A 19,448-nucleotide genomic window follows, 5' to 3' on the forward strand; every position below is an offset into this window, starting at 1 on the left:
TGAAGAAGGCTGAGTGCCGAAGAATTGATGCTTTTGAACTGTGGTGTTGGAGAAGACTCTTGAGAGTCCCTTGGACTGCAAGGAGATCCAACCAGTCCATTCTGAAGGAGATCAGCCCTGGGATTTCTTTGGAAGGAATGATGCTAAAGCTGAAACTCCAGTACTTTGGCCACCTCATGTGAAGAGTTGACTCATTGGAAAAGACTCTGATGCTGGGAGGGATTGGGGGCAGGAGGAGAAGGGGACGACAGAGGATGAGATGGCTGGATGGCATCACTGACTCGATGGACGTGAGTCTGAGTGAACTCCGGGAGTTGGTGATGGACAGGGAGGCCTGGCGTGCTGTGATTCATGGGGTCGCAAAGAGTCGGACACGACTGAGTGACTGAACTGAACTGAACTGAACTGAATGAAATCTGACCTCCGGTCCAGTTATGTCAACTCTGAGATTTGTTGTTACATGGTACCTTGTTGACGTCAGCGGAGACGAGCCTCTGACAAACTTCTTGCTGTACCTAAAATGATCTTCACCATGATCTGGGAAATAAGACTCTTCAATTTAGCCCACCTCTAATTCTTTGGCTGCTGCTGCTGCTAAGTCGCTTCAGTCGTGTCCAACTCTGTGCGACCCCATGGACGGCAGCCCACCAGGCTCCACCGTCCCTGGGATTCTCCAGGCAAGAACTCTGGAGTGGGTTGCCATTTCCTTCTCCAATGCATGACAGTGAAAAGTGAAAGTAAAGTTGCTCAGTCGTGTCCTACTCGGAGCGACCCCACCAGGCTCCTCTGTCCATGGGATTTTCCAGGCAAGAGTACTGGAGTGGGACAACCCCTTAAGGCTTTATTTGTAGTTCCAAGCTATTTGCTATTTATCAAGGCTGTTTTTCATTATGTTGTTGTTTCATCACCAAGTTGTGTCCAACTCTTTGCAACCCCCATAGACTATATCACACCAGGCTCCTCTGTCCATGGAATTTCCCAAGCAAGAATACTGGAGTGAGTGGCCATTTCCTTCTCAAGGGATCTTCCCAGATCAGGGATCAAACCCACATCTCCTGCATCGGCAGGCAGATTCTTTGCCACTGAGCCACCTGGGAAGCCTATGTTTCATTATTAGACTATATCAAATGCAGAAACTTTTGACTTACAGGGATACTAAGTCCTAAATGTGGATATCAAACACACTGCTCTAAAATCAGATGTTTCTCGTCAAGCATTATGGGAAATATGTCTCATTGTTTTGCTGTAGCTCATAGAAATATTCAGCTGGGAAGAACCTAAGAGAGCACACAGAATAACATAGTTATTTAAATCAAAAGAACTGTGGACCATTGAGTTTAAATTTTATTTAATGACAATAACTAGGAATTGTCAGAGTCTCTCACTTTTTAGACCATCTGTGTCAACAATCATTGCTTCTGTGGATGCATTTCAAGGATTATTTACCTAAGTTCTACTACGGGCATTGCTGAAGATGGTTTTGCTCTGAACTGGGATGGGGAGCTCTTCTGGATGGACTTGCTCAGGTATTGGAGGCTGAGAATCAGAGATAGTCAGAGATTAAGAGGGGCTACAGTCTCATCTTCTGCATCTGGTATTATCCTTGTCTGTTAGACAGCATCACCCAGAAAAACTGTTTCTTTAATAAAATTTGTCTTCGTTTGTATCAAGGATACAGGTAAGGTCTTAATAACTTGGTTCCTAGACTGTCATCAGTTCTGGACACTGGAGGAAGTCCATGGGTTGTGATGTAAAGTTGAATAACATGTGGAAGAGGTCGGCTGGCAATCTGAAGGCTGGGAGTTTCAAACTTTGGAGCAAACACAATCAGTACATTCAGTGTAATAAGTATCAATGTGTAACTTTGTACAAATAAAGAGAAGCTATACATTCTTTTAAATATCTGTGAAACATTTGTAAAAACTGAACATGTCATTATGCTACAAAGATAATCTCTATTAATTCCATATAGGAGAAATTACACAAAACGGGTTTTCTGAACCACCTTCAGTAAAAATAAAAGTTAATCATAAAAGTATATTGAAATAAATGCATTCATTTCATATTCAAAGTAAACTTCTGACATTTCTTAGAAATTATTAAAAATGCATTTATATAAGTAGATTAAAGGGAATACTGAAATATATTGTTAAAAATTTTGGAAAATAACAAAGTTATATTCATATATGTGACTTTGGCCACCTGATGCAAAGAACTGACTCATTGGAAAAGAACCTGATGTTGGCAAAGACTTAAGGCATGAAGAGAAGGGGATGACAGAGGATGAGCTAGTTGCATGGCATCACTGATTCAATAGATATGAGTTTGAGTAAGCTCTGGGAGTTGGTAATGGACAGGGAAGCCTGGTGTGCTGTAGTCCATAGGGTCACAAAGAGTTGGACACAGCTGAGTGACTGAACTGAACTGAATACAAATTGCTGGGAAAAAATAAAGCCTTATGAACTATGTCTTCATTAAAAAAACAAAAAAAAAACATAAAACAGCCATATAAACCCAAGGAAAGGAGAAAAAGAAGAAGCCAACAAAGAAGAGAGCATGATCAACAGGAGAAATAAAATTGTGAATGAACATAGGTATAATAAATCAGATGCAAATATAAAGATTTAAAACTTAGGAGCATTTGTGTAATTTCATTCCAATAACTTTGGAAATTGAGTCATGAAGTTAAAAAAAAAAAAGATGTTTCCTAAAGTACACAGTATTCTAAACCTAAGGAGAGGTAGAATACCCAAGCAAAACAGGAAACAAAAGTAGTGGGAAAATTTCATCACTAAAAATTTCATTGGACCCAAATATTTTACAGTGATTTTACCAAATATTTAAATACAGTATTTAAAATAGTCCTGAGCATTAAATAGAGGAAAGCTTCTAAACAATTCAGGATGCTACAGTGACAAACATCCCAGTAACGTCAGTGGTTTAACACAGAAAAGTTTACTTGTTGGTCGGATGAAATCTGTTGAGGTCACAGGCAAGAATTTCAGGCAGCCCTCTTTGATGTGGTGAATTAGTCAGCAGGGCTGCTCATATTTTGTGCCTCAGTATTTTAACCCCACTGCCTTTATGTTAACTGCATAGTTAACTGCAAGATGGGAAGGGAAAATGTGGAGAACTGAAGGGGAGATAATACTTTTCGAAACTTCTCAGCTCATTTCAAGACTAGGTCGTGTCTAAGCCCAAATTGTAAAGCAGTGCTCATACACAAAATAAAATGCAGTAAACTGAAAGACAAATTTACATCAGTCTCCTTTATTAACAGAAATGCAGCTAACTCTAAGCAAAACTTCAACTGATTAAAATCAGCTTGATAACATAGAGTTTATCACAGTAATGGAATATTTTTAGTCATTAGGCAATCTAATGAACTATTAATGCTAACTGTATTAAAAATGAAAATTTCTGATAAGAATGGTTAGTAAGCTATAGAAATGAAACTTTCTTCAGCTTATAAAGGATTTAGGGGAGATCTTAAAACTGTAGAAAACTGTATTAATGAAACCAAAAATATTGAAAATATTTGAAGTATTATAACTAAAATTGGAAATGATTAAAGCACCACTGTAGGTATTTTATAGATAGTGCTGTACATCTTGATGAGAAAATTGATGTTATCAAAACTTCAGAAGCACATATACATCAGTTAAAAGATTTTGCTTCTGATATAGTCATACCTCAGTATCCATGGGGAACTGGTTCCAGGACACCTTGTGGATACAAAAGTCAGTGGATGCTGAAGTCCTTTATATAAGATGATATAGTATTAAATATTTGCATATAACCTATGCACATCCTCCAATACACCTTAAATCATGTCTAGATTAGTTATGGTACCTAATAGTGTAAATGTTGTGTGAATAGTTGCTGATGTGTGGCAAATTTAAATTTTGCATTTTGGAGCTTTCTGAAATTTGAGGGGAATATTTTCCATCCACTGTTGGTTGAATTTGCAAATGTAAAACCCACAAATATGGAGGGCCTACTGTATATGCTCAGAATTATTTTTTGCAATTGTATGTGTGATTATGGAGAAATTTAAACAATTCAAATGTATATGAACAGGGAAGTGATTAAATAACTACAACTCAACTATACTAGAAAAGAGTGTGTAGTTGCTGAAAAAACTGAAAAGATCTCTGAGTAATTTATGCGTTTTTAAAAACTAGAGGGAAGCAGCAGGTAACACAGTATATTATTCAGTTCCTGTTAAACATCTGCTTGTATGAATGTAGTCAGTGTGCCTGTGTCTATATCATCTTCACTTATTTTCTATGTCTTTAATCACATGTGTGAATGCCTAGAAAATGTCTGATGGAATATAGACATATCTCAGATATTGTGAGTTCAGTTCCAGACCAACACAATAAGCAAATCTTGCAATAAACTTGAGTCACACAAGTTTTTTGGTTTCCCAGTGCTTAAAAGTTATGTTAACACTGTTCTGTCATCCATTAGGTGTACAGAGCATTATATATTATTAAAGTTACCCATACATAGTCTACCATAAAGGTGATCCTTGTCAATATGCTTTTATATGCAAATGGTAATAAAAATGATCTAACAATGGAGAATGTGAAATATAGGAAAAGTCTTTTCCTGTCTTTAGACCAATATTCTTTTAAGTCATAATTTTGTGAAAATTTTCTCTGCATATGTATATATATATACATATATACGTAATATATGTATGTATATATATATATATACGTATGTGAGAGTTGGACTGTAAAGAAAGCTGAGCGCCAAAGAATTGATGCTTTTGAACTGTGGTGTTGGAGAAGACTCTTGAGAGTCCCTTGGACTGCAAGGAGATCCAACTGCAGGGAGTCCATTCTGAAGGAGATCAGCCCTGGGATTTTTTTGGAAGGAATGATGTTAAAGCTGAAACTCCAGTACTTTGGCTACCTCATTTGAAGAGTTGACTCACTGGAAAAGACTCTGATGCTGGGAGGGATTGGGGGCAGGAGAAGGGTACGACAGAGGATGAGATGGCTGGATGGCATCACCGACTCCATGGACGTGAGTTTGAGTGAACTCTGGGAGTTGGTGATGGACAGGGAGGCTTGGCCTGCTGTGATTCATGGGGTCGCAAAGAGTCGGACACGACTGAGCGACTGATCTGATCTCTGATGTAATATATGTGTATATATATACGTATATATACACAAACATAGATTTCCCAAATTCTTAATGTTGAACCTTGACTCTTATACTTTCAGAATAGGGCATGGTCTACTTACAGTCATGGCTGTTATTTTTTTTATTGAAGCTTCAGGTTTTGTTTCATAGATTTGAGACCAATGTTCTTTTATCCAAAGGTAATTACTAAGAGTTTATTCATACAAAAGTATGGATTTATTCAGTGCCTTATTGATGCATTTTTTCTTTTGTTTTATTGTTGCAAACAAGGTTTTGATGATTATTTTTACATTGGAATTCTGACTACTGAAATATACATAGGGTTAATTTTCAGTAGATAAATTACTAGATCATATGACATAAAGGTTTAAAATTCAACAGTTATTGCCAAACTACTTGCCAGAAAGGCACTCCAGTGGTACTCCAGAGAATGCTGAATTGTCACCATCATCTATAGAATCATCAAGGTTGTGGCTGTTTTAATTAGGATTGTATAAAATAGTAAATTATGGAGAACTCATATCTCACAATACTGAGCATCTCTTAGACATGAACATGATGTATCTTACTTCAATTTTTGTCATTTACTCCAGTTGATTTTTATAGTAGTTTTCTATGGGCCCAGCACCTTTCTTAAATATATTTCCATTTGTTATTGCTCTCAATAAAAATTTCTTTGCATATTTGCTATTGATTTTTATATATTAGTTTTGTAATCAACTGCTTTACTAAATTCTGTCCTATGTAGTTTTGATTCTCTCAGTTTTCTACATGTGTTAATTGTTTACTTATTTATGGCTATGCAGGAGAAGGCAATGGTACCCCACTCCAGTACTCTTGCCTGGAAAATCCCATGGACGGAGGAGCCTGGTAGGCTGCAGTCCCTGGGGTCGCTAAGACTGAGTCATGGGGACGTGACTGAGTGACTTCACTTTCACTTTTCACTTTCGTGCATTGGAGAAGGAAATGGCAACCCACTCCAGTATTCTTGCCTGGAGAATCCCAGGAACAGAGGAGCCTGGTGGGCTGCCGTCTATGGGACTGCACAGAGTTGGACACAACTGAAGTGACTTAGCAGCAACAGCAGCAGCAGAATCTTCATCGCTGTGTGGGCTTTTCTCTAATTGTGGTAAGCAAGGGCTACTCTGTAGTTGCTGTGCACGGACTATCATTGCAGTGGCTTCTCCTGCTGTGGAGCATGGGCTCCAGGGTGCATGGATTTCAGTAATTGTGGCATGTGGGATCAGTAGTGTGGCTTCTGGGCTCTGGAGCATGTGGTCAGTAGTTGTAGCTCACGGGCTTAGTGCCCCATGGCATGTGGAATCTTCCCGGCCCAGGGATCAAATCCATGTCTCTGCCATTGGCAGGCAGATTCTTTACCACTGAGCCACAAGAGAAACCCTACCTATGTAATTTCTTTCAGTTCAGTTCAGTTGCTCAGTCGTGTCCGACTCTTTGCGACCCCATGAATCAGCATGCCAGGCCTCCCTGTCCATCACCAACTCCCGGAGTTTACCCAAACTCATGTCTATCGAATTGGTGATGCCATCCAGCCATCTCATCCTCTGTCATCTCCTTCTCCTCCTGCCCCTAATCCCTCCCAGCATCAGGGTCTTTTCCAATGAGTCAACTCTTCGCATGAGGTGGCCAAAGTACTGGAGTTTCAGCTTTAGCATCAGTCCTTCCAATGAACACCCAGAACTGATCTCCCTTAGAATAAACTGGTTGGATCTCCTTGCAGTTCAAGGAACTCTCAGGAGTCTTCTACAACACCACAGTTCAAAAGCATCAATTCTTTGGCACTCAGCTTTCTTCACAGTCCAACTCTCACATCCATACATGACCAGAGGAAAAACCATAGCCTTGACTAGACGGACCTTTGTTGACAAAGTAATGTCTCTGCTTTTAAATATGCTATCTAGGTTGGTCATAACTTTCCTTCCAAGGAGTAAGCATCTTTTAATTTCATGGCTGCAATCACCATCTTCAGTGACTATGGAGCCCAGAAAAATAAAGTCAGCCACTGTTTCCATGGTTTCCCATCTATTTCCCATGAAGTGATGGGACCAGATGCCATGATCTTAGTTTTCTTAATGTTGAGCTTTAAGCCAACTTTTTCACTCTCCTCTTTTACTTTCATCAAGAGGCTTTTTAGTTCCTCTTCACTTTCTGTCATAAGGGTGGTGTCATCTGCATATCTGAGGTTATTGATATTTCTCTGGCAATCTTGATTCCAGTGTAGTTATATCACCATTTAAAAATGAGTATTTTCCCCCCTTTTATCCCTCAATAGTTTTAATATAATTTCTTAGATAACTTAATTGGATAATACTTTGAGAACAAGGTTATAATAATATTTAAAATAGTGACCATTGTTGCCTTGGCTTTAGCCTTTTATTCCATACATATTACTTGAAAAAAGTGAAAGTGTAAGTCCCTCAGTCATGTCTGACTCTTTGCAATCCCATGGACTATAGCCCACCAGGCTCCTTTGCCCATGGAATTCTCCAGGCAATAATACTGGAGTGGGTAGCCATTCCCTTTTCCAGGGGATCTTCTGGACCCAGGAAGTCAATACAAAAGCTGTGCATTGGTTTTATATTAAGAAAAAAATACTTAAAATGTTAAAGAGCACTTTCTTGTCTCCAAAATTATATCTTTGACTAAGCCTAAGAAATCATAACTTTCATGATCTCCAACCAAGCATTGCTGAATTGACTAAATATCATAAATATTTTAGGATCCCAAATGCCATGCCAGTCTTTGCTTTTTTGTGGTTGTTGTTTTTATTACCAATCCTGATGCTAGTGATGGGCATTATATGGTAAAGATTAAAAAAAAGTGATCACCCCCTGGGGAGCAGGATAATTAAAATAGTATATTGTTAACATACCTACTGTCAGTGTAAATCCTGCAAGAAGTGAAAGTTACTGCCATGGTTTGGAACTGATCAAAGATGGGCCATTAAGTGGATGGCCAAAAACAAAGGATGAATAAAAGGGTAGAAAATAGAGAGCATTTTACTCTGGTGTTTATGCATTCTGTAAAATAGTTGCCCAGGTTTGTTATGGTATTTTGGTTGCTAAAATCAGAGCCATTTTTAAACCTCCATCCTGGAAAGAAGATGAGTCTAAAGAGTATGAGTAATTCCATCATGGAGAAAAACATTCTAAAATTGTAGACTGAAAAGTTGATTTAGCTTGTTACTTTGACTATCAAAACATTTTAGTTTAAGAAACATTTCATTCGAGGTAAAAAAGCACATTTTCCTCTTATACTTGGTCATTCACAGTGACACTCAGCATTCCAAAAGATTCAAATGCTTTTTATCCATCTTTTCTTCCATTACCTGACCATTTTATTTTTGCCGTGCAATATAAGGGATGGTATAGAGAAAAAGTGAGACTCAGGTTTGCTGCTGCTGCTGCTGCTAAGTCGCTTCAGTCGTGTCCAACTCTGTGCAACCCCATAGATGGCAGCCCACCAGGCTCCCCGTCCCTGGGATTCTCCAGGCAAGAACACTGGAGTGGGTTGCCGTTTCCTTCTCCAATGAGACTCAGGTTTGGGTAGAGGATATTTTAGAGAGGATAGAATCCTTGGGAATGCATCCTTACAGAATTGTACAATTACCTAAGATAGTAAGATATAATGTTTAGATACCAAATTATATTTGCAGGAATATTTTCAAGAATAAGTAATGTTTTTGATTTTGTTCTTCAGGGTAAAGTAACAAGCCAGTCTTAGGGTAGACTTAAACAAAGCCTGCTAACTACATTCTGCTATAAACAGATTATCATGTCTAATTTATTCTTGTGCAGATAAATAATTAGCAGTAATCCTATTGGAGAATTCTTTATCCATTTTTGTTAGAAACTAATTTATCTCTCCAAGTATCTCTTAGTTGTTTGAATTGTTTTGAATACAAAATTGTATCACTTTATTACTTAGGACTTCATTCAAGAATAAAGGAATACTGGATGCTTGGGGCTGGTGCACTGGGACGACCCAGAGGGAGGGTAGGGGAGGGAGGAGGGAGGTGGGTTCAGGATGGGGAACGCGGGTATACCTGTGGCGGATTCACTTTGATATTTGGCAAAACTAATACAATATTGTAAAGTTTAAAAATAAAATAAAATTAAAAAAAATAATAAAAAATAAATAAATAAAATGGTAAAAAAAAAAAAGAATAAAGGAATAGAAAAAGGCCATCAGAATTCTTCACTGTAAGTTTCACATGTGTTCATGAAAGATTCGTGTCCATCCTTATATGGAACTCATAGGTCCTTTCATCATTAAAGTAAAAGCTCAGATGTGTCCGACTCTTTGAGACCTCATGAACTATACAGTCCATGGAATTTTCCAGGCCAGAATACTGGAATGGGTAGCCTTTCCCTTCTCCAGGGGATCTTCCCAACCCAGGGATCGAATCTAGGTCTCCTACATTGCAAGCAGATTCTTTATCAACTAAGCTATCAGAGAAGCCCCCTTTTAGCATTACTTGGGATCCAAATGCTGCTTCCTGCTGAAATCTTTTTGCTTTCAAACCTATCACCACTAGCTGTGTGAATGCTGGCCATTGAGCTAGCTGCCTTTTCCTGGACTCCTCTGTCTTTAATCAGGCATTGTTTGTGCTCTGCATGGTGATCTCTATGCTGTTGTTGACTTCTTTATAGACTGTAATGCACTGAAGCCAGCTTGCTTTCCATGCAGAGGTTGGGAGAATGCTTCTTTACACCTTCTCCTTTTTCAGCTCAACGTTGTTACCAATACCAAGCAGAGTTCTTTGTTTCTTGTATTTACCTCCAGTTGCTGCTGGAACAAATTTAGTGCCTTTTTAACATCACAAATTTATTATATTCTAGTTGTATAAGTAATAAATCTGACCCAGGTCTTACTGGGCTCAAGACAAGGTGTTGTCAGGGCCATGTTCCTGCCTGAAGACTAGGGAAAAGTCTGTTTCCTTGCATTTTCTGGCATCTAGAGGTTGCCCACATTCCTTGACATATGAGCCCTTCCTCCATCTCCAAAGGCAGAAACATTGCCTCTTTGATAATTTTTCCATAGTCACATCCCTCTCTGACCATACAAGGGTGTTTTCATTTCTTATAAGGACCCATGTGATTATATTTGACCCACATGTATGATCCATGATAACCTCTCCATCTTATGGTCCTTAATCTTAATCATATCTATGAAGTCCCTTTGGCATGTTCACAGATTCCAAGGGTTAGGACCTGGATATTGTTGGGGGCCCATTATTCTGCCAACCATATTTCCCAATAGCATACAGAGGTTTTGGTGTAAACAACTGTTTCCATTTTGTTTTTCGGTTCCTCTGGCCTTTGTAAAATTCAGGTAATAATCCATTTATTATACCTGAGGATGCAATCTGTGTGATAGAGATTTACTCTGCTCTCCTTAATTCTCTTTGAATTTATGGTTCTACTCATTGCCTGTTTACACTAAGATCCAGTTTGTACCCTGTTATGTTTCTTGTTTTGTCTACACTCTCTGTCTTTGGTTTGGGTTTCCAGATATGTTTGGCTTGTAGGAAGCACTGGTGGATCCTGGAGGGATTCAGGAGTAAAGAAGCTGGGGTATTTCTAAAATTTAATTTCTTCTGCCTCAGACAACAGTTTCTGTGAGTGGCTGTGTCTTTGGGTAACAGGTTCTTTCTGAACAGCTTGCCCTTTGTAAACCCAGCCCCTACAGGTAAACCCTTCTGGGGTTCTAGCTACTCCCAGATGTCCCAAGCATGTGATTTCTGGAAGTACCACTTCTCTGTTGTGTTCCTGCAGTCCCAGAAGTGATGGGTGGTTTTCTGCTGTTTCCAATTATTTATTTACTCCACCACACCCTGCTTTGCTTCTCATGTCTCTCATCATCTGTATATCCTCTTCCCTGTATTAAGTCCCCTGTGTTTAAAACACTGAAAGTGTTTCTTGTTTCCTTACTGACCTCTGACTGATACATAAAGTGTATCCTCCTCTAAGGACATTCAGCCCAGCCCTCATACAACTAACTGATTAGATATGCTTAGTGTGAATCCCAGGCTAAGTATGCCTTCACTTCAGCATCAGCCTGTCTTGAGTGCAAACATAATTAGCAATTGAAAAGTTCTTGGTGCTTAATCTAATGGAAACTTATATATGGATTTTTTGAGTATTAGCAGAGAGATGCTAGAATCAATATGTTCTGAAAAGGATAAACCGTAGTTTTAATTCTATGTCCATATAACTGGGTGGGGAAGCAAACAAAAGAAAATTTGTTATCAACTGGTTTATACAGAAGCTGGAATTTCTGAAGAAAAATGGCCTGTGAGGAATTCCTGGTGTCTGAGTGCTAAGAAACTTTAACAGGAACAAGTGTACCTGACACTAAATTTGAAGTTAATTGTTATTATGGGCTGAATTATGTCTCCTCAAAATTTGTATGTTGAAGCTCTAACCCCCAGGGCCTCAGAATGTGTCTGTCCTTGGAGATGAGGCCTTGAAAGAGACAATTAAGTTAAAAGGAGGCCGTCAGGCTGAGCCCTAATCTAATGTGACTGGTATCCTTATAAGAAGAGGAAGTTTGGAGACATAAGTGACTTCAGGGATATATGTATGTAGAGAAAAGGCCATGTGAAAACACAGTGAGAATGTGGCTATGTGCATGCCAAGGAGAGAGGCCTTAGGAGAAACCAAGGCTGCTGACACCTTGATCTCAGACTTCTAGCCTCTGGAACTGTAAGAAAATTAGTATCTGTCTAAGCATCCAGTCTGTGCTATTTTGTTACAACAGCCCTAGCAAACTAATGCACTTGCATTTTGTGTTGTAAATCTCTTACATTGCTACAAATGTCAATATACTCTGTTGCATTCACAAAAGTCTCGGGGGAACTCTGTTTTTTGAGGGGGGGGATTGGCACCCCACTCCAGTACTCTTGCCTGGAAAATCCCATGGACGGAGGAGCCTGGTAGGCTGCAGTCCATGGGGTCATGAAGAGTCAGACATGACTGAGCGACTTCACTTTCACTTTTCACTTTTCACTTTCATGCATTGGAGAAGGAAATGGCAACCCACTCCAGTGTTCTTGCCTGGAGAATCCTAGGGATGGGGGAGCCTGGTGGGCTATGGGGTCTATGTCGTCTATGGGGTCGCACAGAGTCGGACATGACTGAAGCGACTTAGCAGCAGCAGCAGCATGGTGTCACAGAAGGATTAAAGAAAGAGATCTGTGCTTTATGTCTAGATTAGTGAGTTACAGAGAGAGAAGAGCTGAAAGGAGATACTGAGATGGAGAGTTCCACATGAGCAGCACCTTGGGGACACTGATGCCCAGGGACATGTATACCCATCCTAATCTGACCTCAACACTCTCACTCCCAAATACTTACCTCATCTTGCCCTCTAAGAAATGCTGGTTTACTGGGGAAGAGAGTAGACTTTTCACAATCACAAGATGGTATGCCCTTAAGTATAATAGCCAAATTCTACATAACTCTTAAAGGATATTGTTGTTGTTTAGTTGCTCAGTAGTGTCCGACTCTTTGTGACTCCCTGGACTATAGCCCCCCAGGCTTCTCTGTCCATGGGATTCTCCAGGCAAGAATACTGGAGTGGGTTGCCATTTCCTACTCCAGGGGATTGTCTCGACCCAGGGATCAAACTCAAGTCTCCTGCATTGGCAGGTGGATTCTTTACCACTGCACCATCTGGGAAGTCCCCTTAAAGGACATTAGGTGTGCTTATTTTTCTTATTTGGTTATTGATGGAAATAGAAAACAGCTAAATAGAAGAACTATGGAAACAGCTGAAGGAAGATGGAGCACTTGTGATCAAAGGTATATGAAATGATGATTGTCATGTGATTAATGAATTATATTGATCAGCATTAAAGAGAGAAGATATAGGAGGTTAGGAGGAAGAGTTGCCTGTGCACCACACTTTTGATGGCAGGTCTGGCAGGTCACAGCTCCACAACAAGGAGAAAACAAACAAACAAACAAACTTCATTTAACCAGAATACATGTGATCTACATCACTTATACATGATGCCCACAAACAAGCCATATACTCACTCTCATTTGTCTTTTCTCATATTTTTCCTTCTACATAAAGTATTCTTCATTCCTGCCTACACATGTTCAAAAGCTAAAAATCCTTGAAGCATTAAATAAAATACCACCTCCTCCTTCAGCATTGCTGGTTACCCCAAGTTAGATAAATTATTCTTGCCTATGTATTTTTCTTTATTGGCTTTATAATTTACTCTAGCACCTAATTCATTGAACTTTTTACATATATATTTTTACAACTAAATTGTGAAATGTTATTCCTTTCACAACCTTTAACATGTTAATGCACATACTAGATGCTGAATCAATATTTTCCTGGGTAAAATTTGGTTTGGATGTTTCAGTTAGTGAATTTCTTTTCTTTCCTTCTTTCTTTCTTTCTTTTTTTTTTTTTTTTAGAAAATAAGAATCTAAAAGTCAAAACCATTTTCAGTTCATTGGTGAAGATTCAATTGTGGTTCTTTCCTATTTAAGTATTGGTATCCAAGACTGTAAGGAGTTTCTTACCTTTGCACCTGAGCTACTTTGTCATTTTCCTGTCTTAAGTTACAGAGGATGAAATGACACTGAGAGTTGGAAATTTGTCCCAGATTAGGTAGCTCAGCTGGTAAAGAATCCGTCTGCAATGCAGGAGAGCCTGGTTTGATTCCTGGGTCAGGAAGATCCCCTGGAGAAGGGATAGGCTACCACTGCAGTATTCTTGGGCTTCCCTGGTGGCTCAGTCAGTAAAGAATCTACTTGTAATGCAAGAGACCTCAGTTCAATTCCTGGGTTGGGAAGATCCCCTGGAGGAGGGCATGGCAATGAGGGCATGGCAATCCTCTCCAGTATTCTTGCTTGGAGAATACCCATGGACAGAGGTGTCTGGGAAGTTGCAGTCCATGGGGTTGCAAAGAGTTGGACATGACTGAGCAACTAAGCACACATATAATGCTTTGGGCTTCCCAGGTGCTGCTAGTGGTAAGAACTGAAGATGGGAATGACAACACACTCCAATATTCTTGCCTGGTGAATCCCATGGACAGAGGAGCTTGGAAGGCTACAGTCCATAGGGTCACAAAGAGTTGGACATGACTGAAGCAACTTAGCACGTATGCACATATAGTACTTTAAGGGCATAGCCCAAAAGTGCTTCTATTTTGCTAGACACTAACATATGCTATTTCCCTATGAGAGATGCCAACATGCCTTTGTCAGTAACATTTCTTTGTATGCAGTTAAGTCCAATTCAACAGTTTATTGGTACTTTCTTGACACCTATTCTTTATCCAGATCTAAGGGAAATATAAAGAATTAAAAAACATGATATGGTCATCCCCAATAAGATTTTAAATTGAGAAAATGTCTTAAGCATAGGAAATTTTTAGATAGTTGTACAAGCAGAGCAGTGGTAATCAATTAGATCATGAATAGTAATTGATTATAAAGCTTCATAAATTGCAACTTGACATTCTTAAGGCACTCTTGTGGCAGAAACAGCCACATATGCAACAAGAAGTATTAATATAGCTCAATAATAACAGCACTCAAACATTGGTTACAATTTTGTCTGAGCTTAGGGCCAATTATGAACACTCCTCAAATTCTGACCTGTCTTATTTCAGTTACTCCTTAAGAATTTACCCTTCGTCTCCTATAACTGACCCGCTTTGTTTTCCGTATTTTTGCATTGTCTTTTATTACTTACTCGGCAAAGTTATAGAAGATATGATTCATAGTGATAGCTGTGGCTGCTGTCTAATTACATATTTTGTGCATTGCTCTCTGCTATGTGAGTTACAGTATTCTTATAGTTATCCTGAAAGGAAAACATTTCCATTTTATAAGTTAAAAAAAAGATGTTAAGTAAAATTTGAAATTACCCACATTTCCCTTGGACACAGAGCTGAGTGGTGAAAATGGGATTCATACAACATTGTGTTGAGTTTCAAAGCCTGCGATCTTGGCACAGTACTTGGTGGAATTTAAAAGATAGAGAGATTACTATTGTCTGAAGGTGACTAAAATTATTTCATGAAAGAAGTGAAATTACTGTCATCCTTTGAATGAAGAGCAGCTTTTTGACAGCAGAGTGGATGGAATTTCAGGTACAGGGACTATAATGACAACTTACTATACAGTTTTGGAATGCATTGAGAAATGGTGCCCAGTGCAGTAATTCTAGGGCAGTGAAGTGAGATAAGATTTGTGTGCTATACATATATGATAGAAAATCTTTGTAATCATTTTTTTAAAAAGTTTTGTGTATGAAAGTGAAAGTATTTGTTGCTCGGTTGTGTTTGACTCTCTGCCACCCCATGGACTGTAGCCCGCCAGGCTCCTCTGTCCATGAAATTCTCCAGGCAAGAATATTGGAGTGGGGTGCCATTCCCTTCTCCAGAGGATCTTCCTGACCTGGGGATCGAACCTGGGTCTCCTGCATTGCAGGGGTATTCTTTACTACTGAGCCACCAGGAAGTATTCCAGGTTTGTGCATGATGGAAAGTCAATTAAAGTTTTAGCAATAAGTGACATGGTGATATAAGGGTTACTTTAAAATTTTGAAAGAGGTTATTGGAGATTTTGTTTTTCCTGGCATTAAATAGAAAAGTGTTAAAGAAAAACTCCACTTTGAAGATATTGAAGGTAAGGTCTTATTGAAGATTCGCTCAGATACTCAGAAAGCTTCACTTCAAAGTGAAACAACTTGGAGTTACTGGGGTAGTCTCCCTCAGAAAACTGAGATGAAAGCATCCTTGCAGCATCAGAAAGGACCTTTGCATGCATAGCTCTAGATTTTAAAATGTGTGTTACTTGTACTTGTTTTACAGTGCCTCAATGCAGATTTAGTCAGGAAATCAGCAAGGGAAGGAGGTCAAAGTTTTGGGTTTATAAGGTGGCAGTTGCTAAATTCACACTGATCTCATGATCTGGGAGAAACATATAACCTGAAAGATAGCTGAGCATAAGATCATTCATTGAGCAGGCAGATCATTTAGCTGTACTGGCTCTTTGGGCTCACATAGTGTCTTTGGGCAATGGCGGGAGCATGACTACCAGAGCAGATTGGGTAGTGAGCTGCTATGTGTGTTGCTAGCGCTCCCAAATGTCTCAGCTGAACATTTTTCTCTTCTCTGTACTTACCACTGGAGGTTGCCCCAGTAGTCAGAAACTGCTGAAAGCCTGGAATAGTGTCATTCCAGTCTAATGTACGGAGTTGCCCATCAAGCAGCCCCTCCTTACTGCTGTGACTGTGTGGTGTTCTTAGAACCAAGTCCTTTGAGAATCACCTTTGGTACTGTGTGTCTATGGTATTAGAGGAAATGTGTACAAGTAGTAATAGCAGCCCACTTGTTGTTCAAAAATACCGACCAAATGGGGATGATTTCATGTAATTTTTATTTTCTTTTGGAGCAGGAAGACCTCTGCTCTTAGTTCCTCCTGCTCTAAGAGCATAAGTAAAATTGGTGTTTATTTTCTGTTAAATAATTGGGTAAGAACTTAGAGGTTCATGAGTAGAGATCAGAAGAAAGTGGAGGTAGAGATCGATTTGGATCACCCATATCCAGCTGGCACATAAAAGCTGATAAGTTTGCGGGGCACATGGACTACGGTGTGAGTGGGCCATGAGTCGTACATTGCACCAACTGACCAAACGCATGTAGGGAATGTATGCCATAAGAGGCATGTTCTGTTCAGGGACATTTACCAAGAGAGAATACATGGAGAAAACATTTTGAGAAATGATCACATTTAGAGGATAAAAGGAGAAGGAAGATAAGCCAACAAGGGAAAGAGGGAGAAGTCAGAGAAACACAACTGCTTCCAAAGAGTGCAGTTGACATAGTCCGTGTCTATTCCTCTACATGATGTCCAAATGTTTCAAAGTGAAGGCAGTCTGTTGCCTTCTATTCCTGATGTAAACTCACTCTCTCTCTCTTTTTCTCTCTGTGTCTTTCACATACATGTACATTCATTTTTGTCACTATCTCTTTCAGTTTTATTCTCAGTTAAGTTTATCATAGCCAAACCATCTTTGACAAATCACTATGTACCCACAGAAATGGTTGCTCCCACTTAAATTGATAGTAAGAAACTTCATTCCTGTTGCCAATCTGCAAAAAAATATTGATTTTAAATCCTGATCCTCCACTGATGAATTACATTGAACCTTTGAAATATTACGAGGAGACTATTTTGTAGTCATTTAACAGACATATCTACTTACATTATCTCTGTAAAGGATGATAGATATTTATAAGGGGCTTCCTTGTTGGCTTAGTTAGTAAAGAATCTGCCTGTAATGTAGGAGACATGGGTTCGATCCCTGGATCAGGAAGATCCTTTGGAAAGGGGAATGACAATCCACTCCAGTATTCTTGCCTGGAAAATCCTATGGCCAGAGGAGCCTGGTGGGCTACAGTTCACGGGGTCACAAAGAGTTGGACATGACTGGATGACTAATACACACATCCTTATTTTAAAGTTTAAAACTATCCTATTAGCAGTCAACGATCGTAATTTGATTCACTCTGTTGAGGTCTTTGGTCCAAAAGTTGTATTTCAAAAACTGTGTCCTTAGGGACATTTTCTTTCCAAAGGAATGAAATAATTAGTTCCTAAGAAATGACACAGCCACACATTGTCAATGTAATTAAGAGTGCTGCTGCCAAATTCAGACAAGCCTGCATTTCTGTCATCTTGCCTGATGCCAGAGCCAACACATTTTTTTGCTTATTATTTTATAATTACCATTTAGAGAAACTCAAGGAAGTTTCTTGAACTCCAGGAAAACCATAAAATAAGACTGCCTACCATTTTGGCAATGCCCCCAATATTAAAGCATAGTTATTTAGTCCACTCCTACCACTTGTTTTTTGTAGAATGTACAATTACATATGAATTAATTTGTTTTCTAAAAAGAAAAAATAAATCAGAAGAGTGTTTTCTGTAGTTTGGACCTATAATCAGCAGTGAAGTATAATAATGTGGATTATCGACAGTGAAAACCATATTTGACCGGCATCTTCTGTTAGTAGGCTAAGCCCTATGTGTGTGGTGAATAAATTTGTCTTATTATCCTTGGCTCCCCTTCACCCACCTCTACTCATCTCTGTTCTGGAGTGGGATATGCCTCTCTTCTGATATCAGACTTGACTTTCATGGTGACTGGATGGACTGGTTGGTATGGACAAGCATCGTGATCCCAATTCCTGGAGAGCAATGATTGTGATGGGAGCTTGGCTGAAGTATATAGGGTTGGCAGATAAAATACAGGATTCCCACTTAAATGTGAACTTAGATAAACAATGATGAGGGGCCTCAGCTATGGCATTTTTTTACATCTGTAGTAATTTTGTCAGATGTTGAGTGGGATGTATTCATACTCAGGTAATACTCATTGTTTATCTGAAGTCAGCTTTAACTGGGTGTCCTGTATTTTTGTTTGCCAAATGTTGACAACCCTAAAAGTAGGATCAGAGTCCTCTCTCTCTGTCTCTCTCTCTTTTTTTTTTAATGAATGCTGAGTGAGGGAGAGAATTTTTTTGTTATTGTTGGGGAGATTGAAGAGGATTAAAGACAAACCTACATGATAGCTACTTTCCCTAATGCGTAAGAGGGAAGAATCTTTTTAGAAAGGTAAACCAAGAGGAGAACATGATGGCGGAGGAGTAGGTAGATATGGGGTACATCTCTCTCCACGGATACATCAGGAATATACCTTCAGTCACAGAAGTGCATGCAGAACAACAGAACTGAAAGGGAACAGGAGTACCTGACCAGTGGAAAAGAATATATAGAACCACACAAAACTTGGTAGGATGAAGGAAAAGGGGGGAAGAACAGGAGTGTTAGTAGGACTGGACCTACCCTCAGCGGGTGGGGGAAATGAAACAAGGGTCGATCCCCACAGTGGGACAGTTGTCTGAGTCAGAGGAGAAACATTTAAGGCTGAGAGTGAAACAGCTGATCTGTGGAAGCCTAAATGGCTTGAGAATCAGACAGTCCTTGCTGCAGCCATACATACCTGGGACCAGAACACTGGTTTCTTGGAAGGCACAGTAGCTGGGAGCTGGAGTTTAGGGATTGTGGTGCAATCCCAGAACGAGGGCTGCTGTTGACCATGGAAAGAAGGCTTGAGGGGATATGAAGGATGAGATCCTCGTGGGAAATGCCAGTGGAGGAAAGTCAGGCAGCCATGGAAGCAAGGCGATACTGCTGAGTCACACATAGTGGGTACAGCCATCCCCA

This window comes from Bison bison, unplaced genomic scaffold (genome assembly GCF_000754665.1).
Source record: "Bison bison bison isolate TAMUID 2011002044 unplaced genomic scaffold, Bison_UMD1.0 scf7180017864098, whole genome shotgun sequence".
In the NCBI taxonomy this organism is placed as follows: Eukaryota; Metazoa; Chordata; class Mammalia; order Artiodactyla; family Bovidae; genus Bison; species Bison bison.